Source organism: Taudactylus pleione, unplaced genomic scaffold (assembly GCF_031769625.1).
Source record: "Taudactylus pleione unplaced genomic scaffold, aTauple2 ptg000355l, whole genome shotgun sequence".
NCBI classification, from domain to species: Eukaryota; Metazoa; Chordata; class Amphibia; order Anura; family Myobatrachidae; genus Taudactylus; species Taudactylus pleione.
This window is the reverse complement of record NW_028284756.1, coordinates 1399302-1410455: the sequence shown is the minus strand read 5'-3', so window position 1 is coordinate 1410455 and position 11154 is coordinate 1399302.

Genomic DNA, 11154 nt, shown 5'->3' with positions numbered 1-11154 from the left:
ATGAGGGGGAAAATAGTCACGCTGAAATGAACCACACAATGAACAAGCTGACTTGCACGTCAGTGACATTAAAAGACTAAAAAGCAACTATCTTCTCCCTTAGCAAAAACATTGGACCTCATTCAGAGTCGGTCGAAGCGGCCGCACGGTTGTACGGGAAAAGGGGACGGATATTCAAATGATTCCCTCGCAAGTTGCGTCCCTAAGTTCGGATCGGTAGTTGGCCGACCAAGGGGAGGAAGTGGTCGGAAGACAAAAAAATACGCCCCCTTCTCGTACACATTGCACGTCATCTCCGGGCATATAAGGATTAATCGAGACCATCGGGAACCATCGGAACTGGTCGTAGAGCTTAAGGTTGACCATACCCTCTCTTAAGCTCTACGATCATGTCAGTGTAAAAACCTCCCATGTCACATGTGCCATGATGCTACTTTGTTAATTATGCACTCCCATAAACTGTATGCACTCCCATAATCCGTATGCACTCCCATAAAACGCCGTTCGCATAATTAGACACGCCTGCGTTCGGATCTCCACTCCCCGTTTTCAAGCACCTTCCCCTGTTACCACCCGCAAACGCCTCAATCTGTCACTCAAACTACCGACCTGGCTGTGTTCAAGGAGAAAGAAATTTCTGATTGTAGCGACTAGTTTGTGCACGCGCATTGCGAACTTTACGCATGCGCAGTATAGCGAACATCGGTGGCGTACGACCATGCAGCCGCAACGACCGACTCTGAATGAGGTCCATTGTCTCTAGGTAGGTTTGACCTCAAAAGCAGCACTAACTAATATTAATTGCAAAGCCCGGTGTGTTTTGCACTTATTTTATTAGTGCCACTTTACATTTTCAGGTTAAACTCGCTGAGAAGTGGGGTCTTGCAAATGCATCAAAGTATATGAAACATAATAACCAGATAAACTGCATACACACACAACGATTTTGTTACCAACGATTTTATGAACGATTTTCTGTCAGATTAAGATTATATGTCAGATTTTTTAAAGTGTAATGAACGATTTGTTTGAACTACAAACGATTTTTGCATATTCCATTAATGAAAATCGTTGAGTTGACAAGTCTGACTGAACTACAAACTACAAACGTGAACGCACATGAACGATTATCGTTCATCGTTTGACTCAGAAAGTGAACGATTTTTTCAAACGATTATCGTTAAACGATATCATTTAACGATAATCGATCAAAAAATCGTTGTGTGTGTATGCAGCTTTACAAATATGCACTAATGGCAGCACTGAACGCAGCACCGCCACAAGACACCACAGACTAGACCAGTGCTCTCCAACTCGTAGCTCATGAGCTGCAGTACCAGTAGCTTGCGGCCGTAATTTGGGTAGCCCTGCTAGCTGCAGTACTGCTGATTCAACTAGGAGGAAGTGACCTCTGAAAAAGCCGTGGGCGGAGTGACGGAGAAGCGCGTCAGGTGATTGCCATAGGGCGACACAATACGTGATGGACGCCATCTGGACATCACAGGAGTTGACTGCATTTGGGACGCGGGACTCCTGCCCAGCCCTGCCGGAAAATCTAACAGCAACCCTGCCTATATCTTTTGCTCCGCTACTGTACTTACCTCTTTGGAGCCGGTAATTAAAAGTGAAATGTGCAACAATAGCACTATATTAATTAAATTGATTTTTTTCTATGAAACATAAAAATTTTCACTAAATGATCTTTAATTTTTCGGTTGTTAGCCCGATTGTTTTTTTTTTTAATGTTAGTAGCTCTTCAGGAGGTTTCATTTTTCTTGAGTAGCCCACATTCCAATTAAGGTTGGCGACCACTAGACTGATTCAGTTTTCCTCTGGAACCCTATTCCAGTGGTACTTACTGTACTTTTTACAATTACCACTACACTAGCACCTAACGTCCACTACCACTACACTAGCACCTAACGTCCGAGGGCGGGCCAGTGCTGTGATTGACAGCTGAGCTGTCAATCTAGCAGCAGCCTCAGTGCAGGCCCCCCAGTCTTGATAAGTCCAGGGTCTGCACTGTGTCCCGTCTTGGGTTTTGTGCCTTCAAGCCGGCCCTGCCCTTGTGACCTCCTTAACCTGGCTCTCTTGCATCAGTGCAATGGAGGCTTTTACATGTGATAGCCTCAGCCAAGAAGACACTGCCTAACTCTTATTGGCTATTGTGTTCACAGTGACAGCCGACAGAGACAGCTTCAGCTAGTCGCGGCATCAGTTCAGCGCAGCTGAGTTAGCCAATAAGAATCAGCCTTATTCTTATTGGGTGCTGCTGGACGTCCACTGCGATCAACCGGTCCAGTGTCCACAGTCGACCGGATGATCGTGATCGACGCTTTAACCACCCCTGGCCTAGCAGCTCTGTGCAGCAGCAGCACTCTGTAAAATGCAAAAAGAACCAAAACATCAGTCCCACCAGGGGTTAAAGTGGGCTGGAATGGGGCGGAACTGCGTTCCGTCACTTGTATTTGGAGACAGAACCAGTTCCTCCTCCCCCGACCCACCTTAGTCCGGCGCCGCAGGGAAGCTCAGTTTGCGGGACGTCCGCAGAGATATTGTTACCAGCGGGCGCCCGGCTCCCTCCCCGAAGCGGCAACCGGATGCTGGAGCTCACTCCTGAGCTCTGGCTTCCGGCTTCCCCCACGGGCACTATGGGAGAGACGTCAGGACGTCTCTCCTGTAGTTCAGAGGACTCGGAGCAGCCAGGCGGACCAGAGGCACACAGGAGCGGGGCTTAAGGTAAGTATTGTTTTCTTTTTTTTTGTGTAAGCAGCACTATAGGGGGCATAGCTACTGGGGGCATTACAGAGGGGGCATTACTACAGGGGGCATTATTATAGGGGGCATTACTACTGGGGGCCTTACTACAAGGGGCACCATTCCTGGGGGCACTGCATAAGGGGCACCACCACTACTGTGGGCACTGCATAAGGGGCACCACGGCACTGAATAAGGGGCACCACTACTGGGAGCACTGCATAAGGGGCACCACTACTGGGGTCACTGAATAAGGGACACTACCACTGTGGGCACTGCATAAGGGGCACTATTAGGGGCACTGCATATGGGGCACCACTATTTGGGTCACTGAATAAGGGGCACCATTATTGGAGGCATTGAATAAGAGGCACTATCACTGTGGGCACTGCATAAGGGGCAGTACAACTACTGGGGGCACTGCATAAGGGGCACTACCATTACTGGGGGCATCGCATAAGGGGCACCACTGCTGAAGGCACTGCATAAGGGGCAGTACCACTAAATCAATTTAACTTACATTCCTTTCCAAAAGATGCCTGAAATGTACATGCTAAATTTTGTCTATGCAGCCCCATACTGCTAGTGCCGTCAACTATAGTATTCATAAGTATTATAAGGAATTTTTTGATGCTTAAATAATTGTATACTAGGGAGACAGATGTTGTTCTATATTTGCAATAAGCCAGTCAGCTAACTACCGGTATAACCATGTGATCGTGTTTCACAGCAATGTCTAAACTTAAACAGAATGATAAGGTAATAAATTTGGTAATCTACCAACGCTTGCTGGAGCTACAATGATTACACATGAATTAAGCTTGTGGTCCCTGTGTAGGAATTTATTAGTGATCCTGCAATGGAGCAGGGATACGTTTATTAAGTTATTTGAAAGGCACTTTATAATGAATTGAAATGCATTGGTGGCTGTTAACATAATGAATGAGATTTTCACATTCTGCTTCTGCTCTGCTCCCTCTGTTTTCTCAGTTGAAATATAAATTGGTTTTAAGAAAATTGGTCATATAGGATGAACTTACACATGTAATCAGTCTTAGGCAATGTGTGGCTATCGAGCTGCTATGAACCTGCAAGCCACCGGAAATTAGGTCTGCTGCACGCATACATCCTGATAATCCAGGCACAAAAGAGCTCTAAATTCTAGCAAAAATAAATAAAATAAATAAATGTAAGTAAATGATCAGAGTAAATGCATCAGTAAATACATCAGCAATCTGAAAACCACAATTGAATAATTTGAAGATTTGTTGCCCGATTTTAGGATTTCCCAATCTAGCAATCTGCACCCATATATTACAGATCTTTTTCAGTGATTTGCAGATCGATTGCAGCAAACACAGATCTGGCAATCTTGAAAGGCCCATCATTTTACTGGTAACGGCCTGCAAATCTGCTGATCCTATCCATACACTAGCAATCTACAGCCCCAATCCATCTGTGATATCCAACATGTTGGACAATCCGATTTATCAATTCCAATCACCAAGGCTGCCATCAGAAATTATGTGGCCCGGGACTGCCAAAATAGGCAGCCCCCCGATAACCCCAGACACTTAGCATAGTTACCTCACTCTTCTTGTTATTCTGTTCTAGCTGCTTCCCAGTCCTCACATGCCGTAGCTCCTCTCTTATTCAGTGGCGCGTCGTGACGTTATGACTTCCCGTCGCGCCAGCTAACAAGAAACACTTTATTGTACAGGCAGACGTGGCATAGGTAGGAGGCGGAGCATGAGTATGGCCCTGGGCTGCTGGCTGAGAAGTGACCGACGAGCAGGGGCAGATCCAGAACAAAATGACAGGGGGGCACCATGATGGAAGGGAAGGGGGCTTTTTTTTGCATGTGCCCCTGGGAAAGTGGGTGTGTGCTCACAACAAGGGGCATGGCCTCAAAAGGATGCTGTATCCACAAGCCACTCCCTTGTTGGAGAGGCAATTGGAGACACCAGGGAGAGGCAGTGGGTGAGGTGACAGGGGGAGTCAGAGGGTGATGCCAGGGGGTGGCAGTGGGTAACGTAGAAGATGATGGGGAGAGGCAGTGGGTGGCAGGAGAGATGGGTGACTGGTAGAGATAGTGGAAGACAAAGAGGCAGTGGGTGACGGGGAGAAGCATTAAGTGACAGGGAGAGGGCGACAGGGAAAGGATGATGGGAAGAGGCAGTGGGTGATAAGGAGAAGCAGAAGGTGACAAGGAGAGGGTGATGCCTTGTAGAGGGCAGAGGGTGACAGAAGATATAGGATGATGGGGAGATAGTGACACAGGGGGGGCAGAGGGTGACAGGGAGAGGCAGTGGGTGACGCCAGGAGAGGGTGACAGGGATTGGCAGTGGGTGACCCCAGGGAATGGGAGATGGGGGAGTCAGAAGGTGATGCCAGAGGTGGCAGTGGGTGATGTGGAGGATGACAGGGAAAGGCAGTGGCTGGCAGGAGAGATAACTGGTAGAAATAGTGGGAGATGGAGAGGTAGTGGGTGACAGGAAAGGGTGATGGAAGAGGCAGTGGGTGATAGGGAGAAGCACTGATGGGGAGAGGGTGATGCCTTGTAGAAACTAGAAGGTGACAGGAGAGGGTGATGGGGAGAAAGTGATGCAAGAGAGAGGCAGAGGGTGACAGGGAGAGGCAGAGGGTGACAGGGAGAGGCAGACGGTGAAAGGGAGAAGCAGATGGTGATGCCTGGGAGAGGGTGACAGGGAGAGGTAGTGGGTGACACCTAGGAGAGGTTGACGGAGAGGCGGTGGGTGACACCTGGGAGAGAGTGACAGGGAGAGACAGTGGGTGATGCCAGGGAGAGGGTGTCAGGGAGAGGTAGTGGGTGACGCAGGGGAGAGGGTGACAGGGAGAGGCTGTGGGTGATCGGGGAGAGGGCGACAGGGAGAGGCAGTGGGTGATGCCTGGGAGAGGGTGACAGGTAGAGGCAGTGGGTGATGCCTGGGAGAGCATGTGCATGTGCATGTTCCGGTCCCAGCGCTTGCCAGATCTATTGTGCAGGCACTGGGAACCGGCCACGCAAATGGCCAGGTCCAAGCACCAGCAGCAGCCCCCCTCAGGTAAGAGGCCAGAGCCGCTGCTGTTGGTAACTATCGATGGCCATCCCTATCTACATGTGGCTTGCAGTAGCAATACTGGGCAGCCTGTGGAGCTGCCCGAAGTGTCCACTTCCTAAAGCCGGCGCACTGCCACCCTGCTATGCCGCTAGTCCAGGTGACCTTGATGACATGATTAACTGTGAATTGCATCATCATGGCATCGACCCTCCTGCACAAGGCCGTGAATCGCAGCATTGTACAGCGTTGCACCTCCCAAATGGACCTTTCTCTCCGGGATCACCCAGAGGGATAAAGAGAAAGTTATAGCTTTGTCAAGGTGCAAAACTGCACCATTCCGTTTACGAATTTGCTCCTATCTCTGTATAAAGTAGAACTATTTCTTGCTTTGTTTCCTTTCACTGCAGCCAACCTATAGCAGAAGTTATAAACATGCTTTCAAGTTCCATACGCTATGCAAAGGCCAGAAATCTGCATGCCCCCTGTGTTATTGTAGAAAGTCAATATGAGTAAACCAAGTATGTAAAAATTGAGTCTGAATGAACTTTAAGCTGCGTTGTCATACAGAAAATAAAACCTTCCTTAAGAAAGTACAGTACCTCAGAGGGAGGTGAGGGGGTGATACAGTGAATAAATCATGGCTCTGGCCCAGGATGGAAACACAAAGGTAAATTAGTGTGTAGGCATTTTCAGCAGCGCTGTGGTGTTCCGCATTACTTAGAAGATCTAACAATCAGTTTAAAAATAAAGAATCTAGAATAACTCCAGCAGGGAATACAGATTAAAAGGAATGTGTATGTGTGTAGGTGTGTGCTTAGAACTTCATTTTACTTTTCTATTTTAGCCGCCCACTTCTACCTAAGAATAAAAGAGATTTAGGTGGATTTTTTTTTTTTCGCACTCATTAACCAGCCCTCCCTGACTCCACCATTGTATATATATAGAGGATTCCATACAGAAATCTCTCTTTTCGATGCTTCATCCCTTTATAAATATAAGAGGCTTCATGTCTGTGTCGGCCGGCTTCTGTTGCCATGGAGATGGTTATCGATTGCTACGGTTGGAAGGGTGTAGTGGTACTCCATTCCAAGCCGCAGGAGGAATAGAGCTGAGGCAGTCTCTGCTAGCTGCTGTCGATGGGAGAAAAATCTATAGGACTTAGTCAGCTGTAAGGTGACAGGGGAAGTCCCCAGCAGACCCGCACACTGCAGTACCACACCTTCCTCCCATTCCAGACCCTTTCTTTCCCCGTTAGTTGCTGTTGTAAGACCCAAACATCTGACTGACCTGTGCAAATCCCCCTGCTTCCTATTTACATTACAAGAATGACATCTAACTGTAACGGAAAAGATTATCCAAAATAATTGAGAAAAGCTGCCTTAAGTACTGTAATACTGGAATTATGCTTGGAAAAGAGCTTAAAAAACTATATAACATTTCTTTACAACTTGAGGGAACTAGTGGTATGGGTGCGTGTGTGTATTAGTGGTTTTAACCCTTATGACCAAGAATGCAGATTATGGGGATGACGTGGAAGAGTACAGTGCCAGTCCAAGTTACTTACTGTATCCTGTACCACTGCATATGCCCACTGCGCAGTGGTGGGGGCACGTATAAGCACTGTGCAGTTTTGCCTGTGCCTGGAAGGGCTCAATGAAGTGGGGCAGGGGTGTTTTAACATAGGCCAGGCACGGTATAAGAATGGGTATATTTACACAATTGCCAACACATGCACAGCCAGATAAAAACACATATATGCCTCATTTATATGCAGGTGATCAGGGTCAGGTGCAAATACTGGATGATGATGATGGTCTCTGGTATTACTGATATGCTTGTGATTGGCTGTTTCCAAAAACAGCAAAAAAAACAGGTTCTACGCACTTAAAAATGGTAATGTAATAAACGGATTCCTGTTTTGTTTGACCCTGGCTGATGAGATCTGGGCATTAGAAATCCCCCCATCTCCGGAAAAATGAGTGTGTTCTGTAGTGTAGGGAGTCATTGTCTGGTGCTAGGATGGCCACCCTGTTCCTCTGGACAGTGCAGAAATCAAATCAGTCCAGAGTCCGGAGGGATGTTTGGAAATCTCACAGGGGAGGCGGCACTGGCAACAATACCTGATGCTGTCAGTACACCCTCTCAGTTGCTCCAATCTCCTGCCTGCCCCATGGCCTGCCTTAGTATTCCTTCTGGCTGTGTGACTGACGACAGTGAGCCAGTGCACAGGAGAGCTTTCCAGGAGTCTGGAGAAGACAGTGACTACAGTATATGTTAATGAGGAGTGGGCTAGTATTTGGAATCAATAGAAAATCTACTATGATGAAGAGTAAACAAAAATGAGGGGGCCCGGTACCAGAGTTGACTTCGATTTGAGGGGTTCTACTCCGGGCATTTGCATTGGCAATCATTATGATTAATGGGTGGCACTGTCTGGCATATAGAGGTTAAGAGACATTATTTGAGGGGGCTCTAAAGCAAATATAGGGGCATGAGGAGGCTCTGGGCTGGCATATAAAGGCATGAGGGAGCTGTGAGGAATATAAAGGGGCATGATGGGACTCTGTGGTATATAGTGCTTGAGAGGCTCTGAGGCACATAAAGTAGAATTAATGGACCATGAGGCTTATTCAGGGGTCAATGGGGCTCTGAGGCATATACATGGAAATAAGAGCTCTGTAGAGCATATAAAGGAGCAGGAGGAGGTTCTGAGGCATATAAAGGGGCATGAAATCTGATAAATAAAATGGTTGTAACCCTACTATGATATGGACTATGCGCCTAGCCACATCCCATGTCTGAGAATCTAAAATAAAAAGGTGGTAACCCTATCTAGTTCACCAGAAAATAACTAATAATAGTTTTAAAGAGGGGACTCTCAGTGACAGGCATTTCCTGGTGCTCCCAGCCCCGCCCCCTCTGCTAAATTACACTGATCAATTTGATATTTGTAAATCTGTGTGTGAATGAGTCTGACTCTGTATACAAAGTGCGACAATGCAGCAGACGCGGCTGTTTCTCACGCCAAGTTCCATTGCGCATCATCTGTGACTTTGTACATGTTTAAAACTAATTCCTGTGTGGTAAATGTCGCAGCCCAGTGACTCTAGTACACTGTGAGTGGTGTTTCGCTGCTTCTGCGATGTGAATAAGATGCAAAATTGAAAGAAAAAAGATGGCACACTACATCTCTAGGAGCGGCTCTGTTGCACTGGGCATCTTGTACGGTATGGCGTATAGACGCTAGGTGTACGGGGACACTTCTGTATGATCTTTATCCAGACCAGTGGTGAGACCAGAAGCCTGATTCAGTGGTGGACTTTTGCCTTTTGCTACTGCTCCTGTATAGTAATGATACGGCCGATTGGCATCCTATTGAGACGCTTACCGGCTGCGGTGCAAATCCGCCGATGTGCGTACAAAGACGTACTATCGGCACATCCATTGGCCGTACCATCCAACATTGTATCTGCCTATGGCAGGCGCAGAAATTCCGTGGGTCTATGGCTGTTGGATGTCAGCCAAAATTGCATGTATCTCACTTTCAATGGGCGTCCCCCGGCAGTAACCATCGGGACGCATGTGCAGTTGCTAGTCTGTGACATGCCCGCGACAGGCACTTTCCGGTGCTGCCAGCCCTACCCCCTATGCGTGACATCATGATGTCATGCTCTCAGGGGGGCAGGGCCGAGGCCACCACAGGGTGCCCGGCAAGCTTGTTACGCTGTTGCCAATGAGTAGTCTAAGGAGAGTTACCCTATTTTGGGGAGGACCACAGTGATACATACCATTACCTAGTCACACACCAAATAACGTGTGCTAATAGACAAATCTACTTAGTAACTAGCTGTAAGGTATATATTACAGCAGACAGCCGTAGCAAGACAATAATGCTCCCTGGACAGGCCCCGCCCCCTCCATCGTGACATCATGATGTTATGAAAAGAGGGCCGGGTTACCGACCGCAACTGGGATGCTGAGCTTCCTGGCAGCTTTCCATTGGGTCTGCAGGATGATGTTCCAGGAACCCTGCCAGCCAATACAGGTGCCACGTGGGCAGCAACGATTCCACCCTCTTGGCCTTGCACCCTGGGCTGCTGCCCCACTCACACAACCCTAGCTATGGCCACAATGACAGCTGAATAATATACTGTCTGTTCATGTTAAACAGGCATGAAAGGGTTAGAAAATAAATAACAGTTTTCTGCATTAGAGTTGCAAATTAAGTATAATACAGACGGTAGAATATATTTGTTCCTCAACAAAGTGAAACAGGAGATGAAAAGCCTGTTTTATGCTCATAGAAAATGAATATGACTAATGAAGCCCGAAAAAAAAGAAACGATGGTGGGAGGAAAATGCGGAATTCAAATCTGAAAGCGCAGCAGCAGGGCGCACATGTCACGGAAGGGTCTGGAGTCTATTAAGCACAATCACAGACACCTAAGTTTGTGCTTTGCATCTAGATGAAAATATTACTTGAATTCTCATTTTATATATTTTCTCCATTCCCCATGTGAGTTCTAACATTTATGAATTGAATCACTTGGGGTCCTGCAACAAAACACCATGTATTTCTTATAGGTATGGATATAATTACTGCCGGAGACTGACTTCAACCAATCTCCCAGTACCGCTACCCCCACCCTAGCCCAGTTCCACGGCCATCTGCGCACTGTATGCTCTGAAACTTATGTCAGCCGATTTTTTAAGTTAGGTTTTTTTTATTTATGTGCATAAATTACATAGATATAGTTTGAATGATGGACACTCTATGGAGGTGCTCAGCATGACAATGATTGTGCTTCAGCGGTCATTTGCTGCATTTGACTATGTCTCCCGAGTTAATCCATCATTCAAATGAGCAAATGGCAAATTTACAGGGAGAAAAATTAGGCTCTCTCCAATGGTATCTGCGGCCGGCAATAGGCTGAAAGTGCACTCACAGCATTGTGTGTAATTGTCTCACTAAAAGTGTGTAACTAATCCATGCGCCTAATGGTGGACAAAACGTTCCTCCTGTTTACCAAAACATACACTTAATTCTCCAGTACCAGTGCTCTTAGTGCTGGTTATCACCTAGACAATTTAATACTCAGTACTCGTAGTGCTGGATATCACCTAAATGATATATATATATATATATATATATATTATATAATAACTGACGTCGCAGAGGGCGTCATCAGAGCAGCAAGAGCTGTTAACACTACAGACAAGGGTGTGTAATTCAATTATACTCATCAGGAGGTGTGAGCACAAAAGCTGTTTTCAGTTCACACCTCAAGGTGCCCATACATCTGACCGGTATTTCCGCGATCCTACGACGCAATCG